At 35.8% G+C, this 16,639-nt stretch overlaps 1 long non-coding RNA gene across 1 annotated transcript; it reads right to left on the bottom strand.

Annotated features, from left to right (window-relative positions):
* Positions 1-547: 547 nt before the first annotated feature.
* LOC132615498 (uncharacterized) lies at positions 548-1,499 on the bottom strand. The gene is made up of 3 exons (XR_009572712.1): positions 1,438-1,499; positions 1,211-1,278; positions 548-646 (listed from the first exon to the last, which is right to left on the bottom strand). It is a non-coding gene; the product is annotated as an uncharacterized LOC132615498 (long non-coding RNA).
* Positions 1,500-16,639: the final 15,140 nt, after the last annotated feature.

Here is a 16,639-nt window from a genome sequence, read left to right as displayed (position 1 = left end):
ACAAAAGTTAAGAATTTTCATTTCTTTCTTAAACTTTGTGACAAGCGAGTCAAACGATACCAAAGACGGGCAACTAATATATATATAAGCATAATTTGTTTTTTGCATATGTACTAATTATATATCAAGCTAAATCAGTTAAACTCACTAAACCGACTCTACATTCGTATTGTCTTCCCACTGTTGTGATGGATTTGATAGTAAACATCACTATGAGACAAATTGTAAAGCATATAACAAAGAATAAAGATACTTGACTATACGGAACACAATTTTGCATTGAATTTAAAGAGCTGAAGGAAAAGAAATGTGTTCAATACATAATTAGTTTAACTTAATAATATAGAAAATTCAAAAGAAAACACAAGAAGGAGAACGCTCCACAAATGACCCCTTCTTCCTAGCCATCCAGACTTTTGTCTTGCTTACGCTTCAAGTTATTACCTACAAATGGAAAGGTTGCAGAAAACACAAATATTAAAATTCCAACACTAGCAATACTTTTTTATTTCAAAAATAAAATAGAAAAAAAAAAGTAGAAAATAACTTACAAAAGGCTGGATTCCTTTTGAGCGCACGCAAGTGAGGATCCACAGGTAGACCATTGGCGGCAAAGGCTGGATCATACAATCGATTGCTAATAGGCCTATGATTCAAGTCACCAAAAGATAATTATGATTGTATTTAAATTCTTTTTTTTTTCATGCTCTAAGAATGTAAACTGATTACTACTTTTGCTATTTGTGATGTCACCATTTAGATGTTGCCCTTCTATTTTTAAAAATTGTTTAAATAAAACTCTTGGTACTGAAAAAATATTACATTGTGGTCTAACATTTACAAAACTTTAACCCTTAGTCTAACTTATTCTTATAAGATTCTCATCATGAACAAAAAGGATTTATAGACAGTCAATTAAAAGGTTTATAAATTGCAATAAAAAAAATTACTAAATAGTTATTTCAAAATGGGACAACTAAGAAAATTTGATTTTATGAGACCTGTGTGTCGGGCTGCGTAATTACACTATAACAAATATTGACCACAATTTGTGTGTAGGAATTGTCTTTTAAAGAGGGTTCGTCCAAAACAGTTATCTTAATTTATGCAACAATCTACTTTTGAGGTTACTTTTCGAAAAATTAGATTTGAGAGAAATTAATTAAATGCTTTTCTTGTTTATCAATTTTTTTTTTTAAAAGGATATTACCTGTGAACCCATGGAGAGTCTTTTCTTTGTTGTGTATCCTGACTTGTATCTCCCTCGACAACCTCTTTCTGCATTCATCCATAAAAAAATTTAAGACATCTTACTAGTATGTATATATCATAATTTATTATATTGACAAATCTCTTGCAAAATAAAATTTGATGAAACATATGATGGCAAGTGAAATAAGAAAATTATTAAATATAAACTAGAGATAAAACACATACTCCAGCACGAGAAGATGATCCAGAGGATAGTCTTGATATTCTACCACGTGGATGGACCTGCACCCATTATTTTATATTGAAAAGGAGGAAATTTCACATTATTATTTCTAAGAAGTCTGTATTTATATAAAAGCTCAATGATAGATGAATATATTTATGTATACACTCTTGTAAAAGTAGCTATTACACTTTCTACTACAGAAATGGAAGCTTGTTGATTAGTGTTAGCATTGTATCTCCATAGCTATTTATGCCAACAAAATAAATTGAAGTAATATACATGTTAAAGTTTTGAACTAAATTGAGCAAATCTCATTTTACCTCGTTAACTTTTGAGGATTGGGAAACAATAACCCCTACACATCTTGAATATGAACACAAACACCCCTTAAAATATATAATAAAAGAAGTAGAATGCCAAGGACAAAACACACATACCTCTCGAGATAGAGTTTGGCCTGGGGAAAAATTAAGCTGGGATTGTTGGTTATTTGCTGGTCTGTCAAGTAAACGAATATGAGTTATAGAAAATCTTTTTCCATTCACAACAAAAAAAGAAAACTACCGATGTAGAACGTTTGTCATTAAACAACAAAATATGTTGCTAATCTTATTCAGCAACGAATTATCAAAAAATCTTGTTAGATAAAGAGTATAAGTATCCACCTTGGCACGCATAAGATGTGTTGCAACATATTTCCCAAGTTATTTTCTGGTAACATGTTGTTTTGTGGAAGCAAATTCTCTTGCGGGTTTTGGTCCTTTTGAGCGTAATCAAAATAATGTACACATATTAGCTTATGCATTACATATATTAATTCAGACAAAATATTCATGGGTCAATTTAGTATTTGATAAAATAATAATTTATGTTCATTAATGGTAAATTTAAAGGATGAATAAATTACCGCCGCATCTTGACAACTGGGCACCAATAAGGAACCATAGAGATTTTGATTTTTTCGTTGTTGTTGCACAGGAGGATCAGCAGACCCAATAGCACTGAGTGACTCAACTTCAGCAAAACTTGAGTCAACATTCATTGTGCTCTCTTGGAAAAGTTTCTCTTTGCCTGATGACATCTTGTTTTCAAAAAGTTCCTCTATAATAAATTCACAAAATAGCAAAAAAAAATAAAAATTACTGACATCATGTAATTTAACTATAATTAGTGTCGTGAAAATGTACAAGTTCGCAGTACGTAGTACTACTTATAGTAAAAAAAATCTTGAAACAATTAACTGAGAATTGTTCTTGTAATATGCTAATTGAAAAGATATGCTACGGTTTAGAATATTAAAAAAGATTAATCAAGCAAAAAAATGAAAAATCACACAAACCGACGAGTTACCTATGCTCCACACATGAGATTAATATAGAAAGTTCATTACTTTAGTATATATTTATGTAACTCCATGTTGCTACTGTCACTAAAATTAATCTATGTCTTGAGATTATATCTTAAGACATAAATAAGGGTAAAATAGTCAAAATCTCCTTCTGAATAATATTTTTTTAAAACACCATAAATAATTTGAGATAGAGATAGTAATTATTTGAAAAATAAAAGATAATCACTCAATTAAGATCTATATTTCAGTTTAATTGCAATTAATATTTTATAGGAAAAATATCTGTTCTGCCTGAGCCATTAAATTATTCAAGTTTATAGTAAATCTAGAAATGTAGTTTTCATCAAAACTCTTACTTACTCATATAATAATTGTTTAATTTGATAAATACAAAAAGAAAAGAGAATAGGAAGATAAAGGAAAAGATGAATAAGGAAAAATGAGAATTTGAAAAACTTTTTAGGTTTAATGAAAAATAACTAAAGACTTTCATTTTTTTTTTTTTTTGAGAACAGTCCACCCTGACTTTAGCTTACAATTAAATATATCCCTCATTAATGATTTCAAAAGGATAAATATTTAAAGACTTGCTAATATAGAATATGTACAGGTAAGATTGATCTAAGATTTTTAACACGGTTGATATGGATAAAAAAATCATTTACAACCTAAAATAAACAAAATGTATGACATAAAACAAAGCAAATCGCCCTAATTTCTTTAGGTTCTCTTTCAAAGGATTTTGATATTGAGAGTGGTTAGCTTTAAAAAGTGTAAAACCCCAAAATTTCTGTCTTTATAAATCTTAACAGATTTATATCACAAGAGATAGATCAAAGCAAGTAATCTAGTTCCCTGTTCAATATATGTTGCAATACAAAATTTAAATTATACAATGTATTGAATAAAAAAAAATAGACACAGTTCCATGGACTCCTTACTACTCGCATTAATACCTGTAACAAAATCTTGAGAAAAAATGAGAGGGAAAGTGATATTAGAATAAAAAACTTCGACAAATAATTAAAAGAAAATAAAAAGTATCTCTACATGCAATAGATAGTTATAATTTATGTATAAAGTTAACCTAATCAAGGTCAAATGCAATACACATAACAATCAATTCCAACAAGAACCAATATAAAGAAAAAATAAAAGAAAAAGAATGTTAGAACATATGTATCAAGATGCAAAGACAAAATAAAAAAGTTAGTACATCGGTATAATTTTTATTATGGAGAAAATTTATCCATTCAAATAACCATTAAAACCCCAATATTCAAGATAATGGTATGTGTACGAGATTCAAAATCTTTCTCTACTTCTTTACAGTTCTTAGAAATATACAAGGGTGATTCTTCTATAAGATTAGAGGGTGAATAATACAAACAAAATGAAAAAATTAAAAAAAGTTGCTAGAGTGTATGTGAGAAATGAAAGGACAAAGAGAGAAAAGCACCTTTGAGTCTTGATATGATGAAGAAATGAAGAGCAAATCTATTTATAGGACTCTGAAATATTCAGCTATGCAAAGTGGCAGCCCTAGAATTAATTACTTACCAATTACATTATGGCAAGGAAGAAAAGAATAAGGGAATATTAGTTTAATTTAAAGATTAAGGTAATCTTGTTTCTTTTTTCAACTTGTTAAATAGTTTGAAAATTGTCATGACCCAAATACGTAGGTCATGAGGGCATCCACACTATCCCTCGGTGGGTAAACCCTTCCCATTATAAAGATTAAATTTCAGGAAAAACATGCAAAAACTAAAACAGGAATATATCAAGTCATAAAAGATAGCAATATAACATAAGTGCGGAAGTATGAACACTACAACCCCAAAAATTTGGTTTGAACTCGTACAAGAGCGTCTAATACTAATACAAAGTCTGAAATAGTAGTACAAGTCTCAAAATACATAATAAGTCTGTCTGAGTAATAGAAGGAAGACAGATAAGCAAGATGGGGATTCAGGGCTGCAGATCATGCAAGTGGCTCACCCTCAAGATCTCCTAGAAGTGGCCTTAGACTCACTCCCGAGGTCGCGAAATCGAATCAGTGACAAACTTTGCACTCAAGAAAAAGTGCAACAAGAGTAGTATGAGTACAACGCTAGTACTCGTAGGCATCATAGGCCGACAACGATTAGGTCACATATATAAATGGAAAGAAATCAACAAGTAAGCAGATAAGCAGTCAAGTACGGCTACAAAGCACGTTTAAGTATAAGATAAGGAGGAATGTATGACATGGTAATAAACAATCATGAATAATCAAGTGGATGCCATGCAATGCAATGTCACGCTATGCAATGTTATGCAGTGCCCCCTAGGCCTCCTCTCTGATCACATACACACATGCTAAGGGCAATGCCTCAAAGTCATGACCCATGCGGAACCCGCGAAGTCCATGTACCCACACAGATTGCCACTAGGGCCCACACAGATTATCATTGTTACCTTTGCCACTTGGGCCCACACAAATTATCATTGTATCCATTGTAAAAATTCATGCATGTGGATGGATTATATGTAAAAGCATGGATCAATTTCAACAACATCTCAAATCATGGAAACAATAAACGTATAGCATGAATGCCTAACTCAACCAACTCATCAATACATAATGTCACACCCCAATATCCCTAGGGTGGGATGGGCACCCGACCCTTACTTAGGGCCGAGCGAACCCTCAGACTTTTGCTGCACATAAAATCACGTCAAACTTTTTAAATCAAATAAGATAAAATACACCGTAATTTTTTCTTTTTTTCCAGAAATATTCTTTCACGTAGCTTCCAAGCATAACGAATCAATAATCATACAAAATTCAGTACATAACACAGACCGACATTTTGGCTGACGGAGCCGCTTACAGACTGACAACCAATACCCACGACGCTGTCTACGGAGTCATCCAGGAAAGTTTTAGAACGATCGGGTTACATTTGTAAACGTTTTGGAAGTCCAACCACTTTTCTAGTAAAATGCACCTTTTGTAATTCAATTCTATTGAATGAATAGTAACAAAAACTAATCTCGGGTTACGATGAGCAGGATGGTCCCCGAGGCCGAAATCTCAACCTAGTAGACCTAGGGCATGCCAAAGAAGGAAAGGATAAGCTTTACATACCTTTCGCGCTACTCACGCTTGTCCAAACTCAATCTCCGTTTCGCCCAAAACCTACAAATGGTCATTTTTACCAATTGTTAACTATAAGGCTTTTGGTATTCAATCTTTAACTCATCACTTGTCTACAAAAATTTGGGCAGCATTTCCCCTATAAACTCGTCTATCCGAATTTCCAATTGCTTTCCTGTTGACACAGAAATACCAACAATAACATATGGACACAACCATATCTTCAATTCTTTTATTTCAACAAGAACAACAACATATCAAAACAGCCCCCAACTGTAACATAACGATGCCCGAAATTCTAACGAACACTTGCAATACACCAAGCAGCCCATATGCACTTCTTATACCTTATTTCATGCAATATTTTCAGAAAATTTCAGGGAAATACAACAGCAGCCACTCGACACCACGTCATCTACTCATGTGCAATAAAACCACATTATTATCTATATAATCCTTACAACAACCCACAACAATTTAACTCCAACTCTAACCATTAAATTCCTTCACTCTCCTCACATATCCATGATTACAACAACCAAAATATTAATTCAAATCAGTCCATCAATTTCAATTAAAACAGCCCCTCACCCATAAATTTCAACAAAACAACAAACGAGTTTATAATGTTGTTTTCTCCGTTCTAATTCGTTAAAACTCTAAATAAACACTTTAATAACATAAAAGGAATTTTATAAATATCTTATCAGAAGCTCCACCACGAAAATTTCATCCCCCAAGACCAATATTTATCTCAAATTGAAGGCAACGCAACGTACAACGTTTTTCTCTTCATGAGCTTCGGGATTCGGAGCTCGGATTTTGATCAAAATGGCTTCCTTAGCCTAGGATCTCTCTCTCTCTCTCTCTCTCTAATGTTTTTGGAGGATATTAGCTGAAAATGATCAGCCCTCAAGTGAATTTGCCATATATATTAACGTTAATGGGCCTCATGGGCCGAAACATTAGTGTTTGGGTCGGGTCCAAACTTGCTGCCCTGCCAGCCCAAATTGCATCGTCCATATTTCCTTATCCAAATATCATTTTTACGATCGGTTTGGTGCGTTGGAAACTAGACTCGATGAACTTAATTTTAGGCTTTTGAAACACCTTAAAACTCCTCATATACTAGGAGATATGCCCCCAACAATATGGGCTAAAAATCTGGTCCGAGATTTTACTGAAGTTGTTCCGATTCATTTTGTTTAGATTCGTTTATCTTCTAATCCTCTTCCAACTCTCATGTAACCTCTTATACATACATATACATACCCATATACATACATAACAATCCATACACGTCTCGAAGGGTCCGGAGAATCACCATAACCTTAAACGTAACTGGAGAACTTACGAAGCTTCGACGAAACTCCAATCGCAAAAATATATTCATATCTTTTATCCATCTTCTATGTCATTACTAATAATCTCAAATACTTTAAAAGGGCACTCACATTACCTCATATACGCTCATAACGCGATTTCAAATCCTTTAGGTTACGATGTCACCTCGGGATACTTAAGGCAACCATATATATAACGATATTCTTACTAACTCGATTAGCTTTCCTTGAACTTTCTTAACTCATTCTTTCTTGTCTTAATTAAAATAGCACAGACTCTTACGGGGTGTAACACATAATCCTCCCCTTTTCATGAGATAAGCAAGTGTCACGACATAACTCGTGGGTCCAGTGGGCACCCACGCTAACCCCCCCCCCCCCCCTGGGGGGGGGGGAACCCTTCCCTTACTTTAATAAAACATGCGAAAAAATTAAGATAAATACATAAGCAGTCTCGATATATATATATATATATATACTAAGTAATATGCGTAAATACAAAGACATAAACCCCAAAGATCTGGTCTGAACCATAGTACAAGAGCCACTAACATAAATACAAGTCTGATGGAATACTAAAGTCGCAATACTACGCATTACTGCCTCAAGAGTGCAAAATGACGGATATAATGAGAAGGAGGTTCCGGGCTGCGGATCTGGCAATGCTCACCTTGAAATTTCCGGTAGGTAGGCCTCGGGCCGATCACTCGCGAAGCTGGGACATGGATCCAGTGACAAACTCTGCACTCAAAAAGAGTACAACAAGAGTAGTATCAGTACAACACTAGTACTGGTGAGTATCATAGGTCGAAAACAATTAGTTTACATAAATAAAAGACAAAAACTAACATGTAGGTAGGTAAGCAATCAAGTGCACTCAATGAACAGTCTCAAGTATAAGATCAATCAATGTATAAGATCAGTCAATGTAAATGACTAAATGAGTGACTATATATGCAATGCAACACAATGCACTGGCCAACTTTTCGTAACGTACACACATGCTAAGAGAAATATCTCAAAGTCATGATCCATGAGGGACCAGCAAAGTCCATGAAACCCTCATCCCAACAAAAGAGCACTCTCTCGCTCAAGTAAATGACCTCGGATCACTGACTCTCATCTCTCTTTTAGTTCTCCGGCACAGACCTCGGAACACTCTCTCACTTATCATCATTACCAAACACAGTTCATATCAAATCATCATATGAAATGAGAATTTATGTCATGCATGATATCAACATCGACAGTAATCATATCAAAATCTCATCCATTACTTGTCATGAAATACACAACACAATTTCTAGCCATTTTCATCCTTCCTTTTCCCGATGCTTAGTGAGATATCAAGAGAGAGATGAATGCAAACACAAATAACAAATATAGCAAACATGGCAACAAACCCATTTAACAGCTTATGGAACCAGCCTAATTGGATTTCACCTCCACACCATGCCCGAAGGTCTATCATGCTTTCCCCGACAATAACTAAATTCTACATATGCTTCAATAACCAAAGTCTAACCATAAGGTAAGCCGTAACCTACCTCAGTACCGAGCAGGTGCCACGAACTATCCAGCTCCAGCCTTTCCTTTACGAATAGCTTTCAAACAATCGAAGTCTAATCAACAATTTAATCTAAATTAGAATCTAAACTAACGATACCCATATTACTATGATACGATTCGAATTCAAAATAACCCTTAAATAGGAAACCCTGGCCTACAAGGGCAAAAATGCAAATTTCAAGTTGGAAAAGGTCAACCCAAAGCTTAAGAAGTCCAAACACTAATTAACAACACAAACTAGTCCCAATTAGCATTAATTGCGTTATTAATGGAAAACCACCAATTTCCAATACTAAGATTCTTGAGATAAAAGGAAAATTTAAGCTCAGGGACCAAATACCCATTGATTAAAGATTAGAAACCAATAATATTCCCAACACAACTCATTTGGATTGAATAAGACTCATAAAATCATCTTAGGGTTTATGACCCCTTTTCCCCAACTTGTTCATGAAAAGCTGTTATGGATTCCATACTTAAACTTAATAAAGTCTAAAATAGAGAGTAGGGAACTTACCCAAAGATGATTCACACAAAAGCTCCACAAAATTTCCCCAAAATCTCCTTTATGTTTCAATTTGGTGAATGAAAAGAAATGGTTCGAGTTGGGGATTTCAAGAATTTGGAAACAATGATTTTTGCATCTGTAGAACCTATGCTCGCAGACACGATCTCGCATCTGTGGAGAAATGTTCGCAGATGAGGATTCATTAAACAAGTCAGCATCTCGCAGATGCGGGACGTATGAGAGGTCCCGCGCCTGCGAAACAGACCTCGCAGATGCGAAACTGCTTGACAAGCAATCCCTCACATCTGCGGACCAAGCCTCGCGGAGGCAGGCTCACAGACACGGCCAAACAACCGTAGAAGTGGCACACCAAAAACTAGCAAAAATCTGGTTTTTACCAAGTTCAACCCAAAACCCGACATTCATCCCGAATACAAACTAAACATGCATACAAATGTAAAAAAACCCTACGAACTCACCTGTTCCCTAATTTCCAATGGAGGTCATCTTAACCGATCAACCCCTAAAACCCCAAAAACGAGCTTCCAACCAAGGGACCAAAATGCTCTCGAGTGCCTAGGGAACCGAACCAACCACCCCACCAAGTAACAAATGACTCTTCGGACCCCATGGAATTGGCAAAATTCTCAAAAAGGTTCGTTTACTCAAAAGTCAACTATTGGTCCTGTAATATCCTCATTTTTGACCAAGACGCGCCCGATAACCTCTGGGACCGATCCACTCATTCCCACAAGTCAAACACGCTCTAACGAAGCTAGGAAAATGATCAACAGGGGGAAAAGGGTCAAAATGCCTAAACGACCAAATGGGTCGGTACATTAGATACCAATTAAATAACCGTTCATTCTCAAATGGAGAAGAAGTGAAACGAAGAAAAGGTACTGAGTCGGTAAAGAGCTAATATATCTTGCACGCAATTTGGCCTCGGTCTCCCATGTAGCCTTTCTCAACTGGATGATTTTTTCGCTGCACCTTAATTGAAGCTATGTTACACCCCGTATCTTAGAACTAAGGTTAGACTCGTATCGTTAGAGTTTTAGTGGAAAAACTGAAGGTTTGAACGTTTTTAAAAAATGATTGACAGGCCTACTTCGGGAAATCATAACCCCTTGATTAGTTGGGACTTTGGGAAAGTACCCTCAATAAAAGTTGTAGTACATAGAAATACCTTTCCAACCATATAAGGAACAGGCTTATCAGAGATCGGATAAGGGAGATATGATCGTCTCAAGATGACTAATAGTAAGGCGCTTAAGATTCGATAGAATCGGCTAAGTTTTTTATATATCTGCCTTCCATCCCCATTTCGTGAAAATTTGTTGAGAATTTGAGAAAACTTAGAACATGAAAGTTTTAGCCCTTTGAAATAGCTTTACAACCTTATATTGTGGACCCCAAACGGAGCTTTGTGCTAGAAGTTACGCCTATTTTACCGAATGCTATTAGAAATGGCCAAGGGCACCGCGCCAAGCCAAAATCACATAAAAATGTAATTTTCATCAGGTCCTGTAATATAGGCCTAGTGCGCCACCCTGGGCAATGCACCAAGCCAAATTATGCCCGAAACGACCTTTTTTCGAATTTTATATGTACCTAACTCCGAAAAACTTTTCCCACTTCATTTTAAACCGTCTTTTTGGAGAGAAAACACCCTAGGGCTTCCACAAAGCATCCAAGGTGAGTTTTTACTCAAACCCCATTGATTATTACATCAATCTAACAAAGATTAACGCTAGAATCCCAATCTATTCCATAGATTATCGATTGAATCTTCGTCTTGGACAAAAGAACACTAGAATCCGAATTGAGGAGGATTGAATTTCAAAAAGGTAATACTTCTACTCTCTAATCACTTATAGTTGTGAATTGATGATTTCTTGGGAGAATCGTAAATGGTTTTGATAGATAGTATCATATGAACTATGCTAGGGTTTTGGATTATTAACTGAGGATTGTTGTAGTCATATGGGTGATAAAGAATGATGTTACTTTCATCAAATTGAGATTGTAGAATCAACTCGAAGTAATAGAATGGAAAATGGGTGAAGAAATCACCATTAATTAAGGTTGTGGAGCTTTATGCCCACTAAGTGTTTGATAAAATGCTTAGGTGACCAAAGCATGGATATTATTGCTAATATGGAATCCCTTTGACTTTTGTTGCTATAGATTAAAGTTGAAAGGATTGACAAACGTTGTATTACACTCAAAGGCCAGAATTAAGATATGTGAGGTTATCTCTCTATGTTTGGGAATGTTACTGATTCTCCTTACGCCACGTTCGTTTACGACGTTACAAATTGCCTCAGAAATATAGTTAAGCTTAGTTCCTTGAATAGTTGCAGAACTTCTATTCTTCAGTTTCATAATTCATTCATGACTTTCATTCCGAATGTTGTGAGCTCAGTACGTAATCAATATAGACTTGTATTTGATACCCATGAGTCTCAGTCTAGAATATTCAGCATGTTTATAAATAGTTAAAGCTTCAGTTCTCATAATCAGTTCATGAATACATGTATGAGTGAATCATTTCCTAGTATGTCAGTGTTGTATCTTTCGGCATGATTCTCAGTTCTTTTATGTAAATTTCTCAATGATGAACACCTGTGTTATTGGGCCTAAGGCCGCAGTTATGTATACGTATACTTGGGCCTGAGGCCGCAGCTTGTACACATATATATTGGGCCTGAGGGCGCATATTATTTACTCAGATAAACAGGTGGTTCCTCATTCAGAACAGGGAGTATTCATATCTTTACTTCCTTATTTCAGTTATCAGTTCAGTTTCAGTTTTAGCATTTACAGTTCTTTCTTTCTGTTGCTTTACATACCAATGCAATTCAAATGTGCTGACGTCCCTGTTGACACCTGATTTTTGACCTCCCGTAATTTACTTTATTTACTCAGGGTCCTTGGATAATAAATAAGACAATTTTGCACACCTGCAGAGGTTTCTGAATAATTTTAAACAATTATTCAGGTTAACATTTTTTCTTCCGTAAATTAATGGTTACACTTTCAAAGCTTTATTAATTTCAGAAATTTACCATGCATTTTACAACATTTTACATTACTTTCTATAATTTCCTCGACAGCCAATGCAATTTCAAATAATTATTCATTTAATTCAGCAAAAAATCAGAAAAGTTAGATAAAAGGCATCTTCATTTATTTTTATCCAAGGGAATTGAGTAGTTAAAAGAATTCGCTACTTTTACCCCTCGAGCTTGAATTATTGCTGTATAGGCATATTTTTTCCACTTGTGGCAAAATTATTTTTCATTATAATTTCTAGCCTAATTACTATTATTGTTCATTAGTGACTGCCTCGTGGTTAACCAACTCATGGTTCAATACAGCTGGGGTCATTTTGCAAATTTCTGAATTTCGGACGGCCTTAATTGAAATGTCCAAGTCATGGGCAGATTAATTAAGGACGTTGATGCAAATTAGTCTTAACTGGTTAAATTAAATACCAGAATAAGGCTACGCTTGCAAATAATTGATTGCGAGGACATTTGTGCAATTAATTATAATGATTGACCGTAATTACAATCTTTATTACTAAAAGACCAATTTAAGGTTATCATCTGCAAAATGGGTTTCAAAACTCTTTTTAATTTCGTCACGCCTTCAGTCTTCCTCGTTTTAATTATTTCTTTTTATGATTGTGTACTTTAAGTAACAACCTATTTTATTGGACTATTTGTTTTTTTCCCTATGAGTGTATATACACTCAATATGTGCGTGTATACGTGCGTAATATACCAAAGGGTTCAGATTTTTTTTTTTTTTAAATTAGGGCCAGGTCCAGCCCACAAAGGGGCTGACCCGGCCGAAGCAGCGATATAATACTCTCTCTGTATAATGATCAACATAAGGGGGGCTTATATGTTTTTTCAACGAAGGGGCTAGGGTGAAACCCTAGACGCCTCCCTACTCCCCCACCCCTCTACCCCCCTCATCGGGTCAAATCACTGATATTGCGTGCCACCAGTGCTTTTAACGTTGGTGGGTGGTTTGAGAGAGGACGAAGCATTAAAAGCTTCATCATTTTAGCCTGATTTTGCTCGTTTTTCATCCAAACAGCCCCTATAAGGTACCATTTGCGATTTCTGTTTGTTATTTACTTCGTTTACAGTTGTTAGAGGCAATTATGACTGTTGATTTTGTATGACTCTTGAATCTGAGCCCCTCCTTTGCGATCTGGGCTTGAATTTGTGAATTCCCACATCATTGTTGTAAGTTTTGAGTGCATCATGGGGTTTCTATAACCACGAGTAAAAAAAGGTCTGGACTTGAAAAAGAGTTCGGAAATTTGAGATTTAAAAGCTCTCAAGTTGAAATTTTAGGTTTCTTAAGGTTATTTCAATTTTCTCGAAAACCTAGTCTAAATTCTAGTTCTTTATTTTATTTTGTTGCTGGGCTTGTGTTTGGAGAGGGAGTTCCTTTCAAATCCCCATTTGGTCTTGGCCGTGCCCAAAAAAGGTAATACTCTTTTTATTTATTGCTTTTCCTTTTTTATTTCTGTCAACTTTGCTTTCATGTGTTTATTTTGGAATGATTTGTTGTTAGTGATAAGTAGTTATTTTCCAGCATTTTGATTATTATGGCATTTTTTAGGTTTAGGTTTGGTGATAGATATAGACAATAGATGAATGTTATTGGTTTGATTAGGATGGTATTGTGGCATTTGTTTCAGTCTTAGAGAATCCAGTTATGTTGTAGAGAGGGCTTGGTCTAATATGATTTCAATTGACTTGTTTGTAAATGGTCTGTTGTCAGCACTGGACAATGTTTTGTTGGCCTCAGTTGAAATGCAATTTTCTTGAATTAAAGTATAGTACTGATGAATGTGGGCAGTAGTAGTGTTGCTGGTTTGATTGAATCATGTTATGGTATTTATTCTCTCTCTATGAAGTCCAATTATGTGGTTAGAAAGAGTCTGTTTCTGTGCCATGGGAGGAGGGTCTGCTTTGTTGAACTTAGGATCAAATAATGAATTGGCTTGTTTTGAGATAATGACTGAGGTTTTGTTTTGACAATGGTATGGATAAGTAACACAATCGTTAATAGGGGAGAAGAGAGTGGCTAGTTGCTTTGGTTAAATGAGAGGAAACATGAGGGTTTTAAGGTTAAAATGGTCAGTGAAGGGTGTGTGTTTCAGTCTAAAATTGGTATGTCTCTTTAGTGTATGTCCTACTTGCCATTGGCAGGGGAAGTGTTATTTGAATAAGAGTGATTCTGGAAAGTGAGGTGTGGCATATCTCATCTGGTTTTTTTCTTTCTATTTTTTGTGAATCATGTCAGTTTTTCTCCTTAAAATTGGATCACTTGCATATATGTGTTAGCCTCCTATCTGGAAATTCATGCATTTTTGCTTGAGCTGTCCTCATCCTGTACGCCATGGTTTCCTGTTTGATCCCTTATGAGAGTGCAGACTAGACCCCTCATCTCTTTCTGATCATATGTGTTTGGCCTAGAGTAGTTTGCCTTCCTTGTGATGCAGGTTTCTTTTCTGTGTTCTTACTTGTTTTCTCTTAACCTCCTCTCTCTCTGAATTTGTATGAACTAGAGTTGGTCATATACTTTGGCACTCCCCACGTTGGACTTAAATCACACACATGTATAACCTGCTTCAAACTCTGAATTGTCTCTTAATGCATACCCTGTTTGACTGCTCCCTAGAATGCCATTTCTTAAGATGATAAGACTGTAATAATTCCTTCTTCTTACTACAGTTTGAAACATGAATGACCTAGGATCCATGAGACCTTTCCTATCCTTCTAGTCACCCACCTGATCCAAATAGATCAATATAGCTAACTTAGCATGCCAACTTGCCTGCCTAATGTTACCTGTACACCATGACTCATATTCCTTGCTTGGTTAATTGTGCTCTTGCCTTGTGGGGGTCTGTACTGCCTTGCTAGTCCTAAGATCAACCCATAGTTGAACTTTAGGATCCATGCTCATGTATTACAACCCTTCTATGCATTTGTAGGTCATACTATCATTAGCATTTCCTCCACATACTTGGTCTCCACCTGCACTAGCTTATTAGTTCATCACCCATGTCTGTTCTCAGTAGCATCATGACTAGTCTATCCTCTTTGATCACCATGATAGCTATACTTGCATACCATGTATACCCCTCTTGCTTGAAACCAGTTCTGCCTTCTCCTTGAACTGCCACCGTACTTGAAAGATTTTTGTATATCTGGCCTACTTATTGTTGCATTAAGTGTGTGGTCATCCATGTCTTGTGCGTCTCTCTATGTCTCTGTCACTTGTCAATAGAAACATCCATTCCTCAACACCACTGAATGATTGTCTAGGCTACTTAAGTATATAATTTCCCTCCTGCCAATTCACCATAGAGCCTTGCCTACCGCATCTCTGTCTGCCTCACCTTGTTTAGTGTGTGCCCATGTTTGGCCAGGCCTGCTTGTTTCTCTTTTTCTATCTTTGCTTGTTCTTTTCCTTTTCTTTCCTTGCTTAGTGTTGACATCTAGAGACCCTCCTCTTTCTCTTAACATGCTTGTTCCCTACCCCTGCTTTCTTTGCTTGGCTGCACTATTTTGATTGCTTTGCCTCACCTAGTCATGAATTCCTAGGTGCCAGCTCTGCCCACTCCTTGTACGTTGCTGAAATCTGCTCCCAATTATGTACTATAAGTACAGAAGTCAGTCCTTGTAGCATTTATATGCCTTATGATGAACTTAGGATCATGTTACATCCCTTTGTTGGTGCTGAACCTTTCTGCTAAGCTTTTTTGTCTTGTCTTGTCTTGTTCTATGGCATCCCCTACCTCTTTCATGCATGTCTTGTCCAGATTTCCATGATAATATCATGAATTTCTTTGTTTGAGCATGCTTGCGGTTGCTTGCTAGTGTGTGCTAATCTGCCAAAGAATAGTCCTGCGTACTCCTTAATTCTATAAGGACTTGACCTAAAATATGGGCCTGATTAACTCTTCTTCTTGGATTGATCTTGCTTCAATTGTGTTTGCCATATTGTTAATAACCTTTGACCTCCTTCAAACTTGTTGTAAAATGCTAATAATACTCTCATGTTGTACCTCGGCCAATCTGTTGAATCTCATCAAACTATTTCATAATTTTACTTGCTTTTCCTTGTTCCTGGACAGTGTTGCTGTTTTGGCATGTGTAAGTTTAAGTCGATTTTATTTGCTCTTGGAGCCTTATGCTCTCTACTATATCTCTTTGGGGTCTATCAGTTTTGAAATGAGTCATGATAGTTG

Source organism: Lycium barbarum, chromosome 10 (assembly GCF_019175385.1).
Source record: "Lycium barbarum isolate Lr01 chromosome 10, ASM1917538v2, whole genome shotgun sequence".
Classification (NCBI taxonomy): Eukaryota; Viridiplantae; Streptophyta; class Magnoliopsida; order Solanales; family Solanaceae; genus Lycium; species Lycium barbarum.
This window is presented reverse-complemented; position numbering and strand designations above follow the sequence as displayed.